The 2,513-nt window shown below is 50.3% G+C and overlaps 1 long non-coding RNA gene across 1 annotated transcript in view; it reads right to left on the bottom strand.

Annotated features, from left to right (window-relative positions):
* LOC106147626 overlaps positions 1-2,513 on the bottom strand; it is a 21,860-nt gene that overhangs the window by 12,963 nt on the left and 6,384 nt on the right. The gene's annotated exons all lie outside the window — the stretch shown is intronic.

Here is a 2,513-nt window from a genome sequence, read left to right as displayed (position 1 = left end):
ATGGTGGCCATGGAGGTCTTCTCCATCTTGGCCTCCAGTGCAGGGCTGCTGGGCTGCATCTTTGCTCCCAAGTGCTACATTCTTTTGTTAAAGCCTGAGAGAAATTCTCCTGCTGGGATCAGGGAGAAAACACATTCTGCCAGAACGGAGCCTTTTTACCATTAAATATCTGTTTGCTAATGTACACTGAGGGCTTGAATTCAAAGCTGAATCATACATGAAGTCTGATACTATAGTCTGAGAGGTGGGTGGACAGAGGTTTAAAGGCAGAAAAGGCTGAGTATAGTTCAGGGATCCATTGATGGGACAAAAGAGCGAAGGAGAAGGAGGGAGGAAACATGAAAACAAACCGGAGACCTGGAGAGTTTTATTCTTTTCTTGCTGTTCAGACGTTTCCAATATATTCCATCAAAACCTCAATACATTTAAAGTGCAAAATATAATAATCTGTCAGTGCCCTCACCTGAAACTTATGGAAATAAAACTGCCCCCCTTCAGATCCCCTCAGCCCTGCACAGCTCCAGCTCCTGGTATGCCTGACTCACCTGCTGAAAGAAATTCTTAGTCACCTGGGCTTTTAGCTCCCTTTCCCTTGTCTCCATTTCTGTATTTCCACATGCTCGGGCTTCTCTACCTCTGATCCATCAGAAATTCCTCCCCCAAGCCAGCTCCCAATGCTCTCAGACCATATGGTCAGGTACACTGACAGCAATGACTCCAATTCTCTGCTACCAAAATGTGTCTCAGTCCCTTCCTCATTGCTGAGACAAAATACTGAATACCTGCGAGGTATTCAGTATTCAAGAGGAGGAGAGGTTTATTCCATCTTGTGGTTTTCATTCCACATCGGCAGGCTCTGAGGCAGAAAGGCAGCACGGAAGGTCGTGGCAGAAGAAAGCTGGTTAGCCACGGCAGTGAGGAAGCAAAGAGAGATGGGGGACTTGGGGACAGGGACAGAGATTCTCAGGTTAATTCCCAGGACCCCACCTCCAGCCAGGCCCCACCTGCTGACAGCACATTTAGGTACGAAACTTCTCTAGCAATGAATGTCCTGATGAACACAGGGCCCCACGATGTAATCACCTTCCACACACAAGACTTTGAGGGACACATAATAGAGGCTGTGGGAAAATGGAGTGCAAAGAAAGTAAAATTTGTTGAGCAATTAGTGGGTGCCAGAATTATGCTAGGCCGTCTGTGCTGTAGTCTGCAGTAACCCCTGAAGGAGACATCGTTGTCCATGATTTTGCACATGGGAAATGGAGTATCTGAGGAGAAAAGTGCCTCACTGAGGTCCCCCTCCTAGAAACCGGCCAGGACTGGGATTCAGGCTCCAGCCTGGGCCGCTCCTTCCCCCGCCGCACCTGCACTCTCTTCCTGGCCAGAAACTGCTTCTGAAGCCCCAGCGCTGGCAAGGAATCCCTAGGACTTCAGGTTCCGACTTTTGGCAAAACAGTTTCTGTGAAGAGGTGGCATTCAACTGTTACAAGTGACAACATAGCAAATGATTTCGTTTTAAACCTCTGAAGTAGTAAGCCTTGCTGAGCTGAAAAGTCAGTGTGACAGTAGATACGCATCCTGAAGCCCTCACATGATACTCAGGGAGAGAGGACATGTTAAAATCCACCCATTGCACACCAGACAAGGATGGGAAACTGAGGCTCAGAGAAATGGGTGACTTTTCAGGCAGAGCCAGGATGCCGGCCCAGAGGTCACAGTTGTCCCCTCCACTCCAGCGAACTCCCTCACATCCTGACCTACGTACTGCTGTAACCCAGCCCCTCTCAGCCACCTGGTAGCCCCTCCACTGAGCCAATTCCTGAACAGCATCGCAGATGTCTCTTGCAAGGTATGTGCAAGGATGGTAATGAGACACCTGTGTCATTGCTGCAGAAATGCCATGCGAAGGGACCCAAAATCTCAGTTCACAGAAGGCCTGGCAAAGTCTCCTAAAATGCTCACTGCTGGTTAGCTCTGCTCTATGCCTGTTAGAGATTAGTCCACTTCCGCACAGCAAAAGCACCATGAGGCATGGACCATTTTTATCTTGATTTTACAGATGTGGACACTGAGACCCAGGGATATAATGTGGGTTGCAAAGACTCAAACCCAGAGAGTCTGACCTGAGCCTGACCAACTTCCTGCCTCAAGGTCATGGTGTCCACTCCAGTCCTCAGGACTCCGTCCCCACACTGCTGCCCACAGGTTCGACACAAGGCAGCCAAGTGGACCCTGGGCTCTGCTGCCACTGCCTGTGCCCTTAGGAAGAGGCGCCTTGCTCTGCAGTTGGAGTCTGCCCTAGCCACCCCTTCCTCTCTCCTTCCTCCAGGCAGAGGAGGAACCTACATGAAACTCTGTGCTTCCCACACCTTCTGGACCAACCAGTATGTGCCCTGTGCCCTCCCTCTACACTGGCTTCTCAAACGCCTACTACATGTCAGGCACGGTGCTGGGGGCTGGGAAACCACAATGAGGGATTCAGACACGGCCCTGCTTTTGGAGGGGAAAGACAG

This window comes from Chinchilla lanigera, unplaced genomic scaffold (genome assembly GCF_000276665.1).
Source record: "Chinchilla lanigera isolate Chin_1 unplaced genomic scaffold, ChiLan1.0 scaffold00199, whole genome shotgun sequence".
Classification (NCBI taxonomy): domain Eukaryota; kingdom Metazoa; phylum Chordata; class Mammalia; order Rodentia; family Chinchillidae; genus Chinchilla; species Chinchilla lanigera.
The sequence above is the reverse complement of the archived record's forward strand: the minus strand, read 5'-3'. Positions and strand labels throughout refer to the sequence as shown.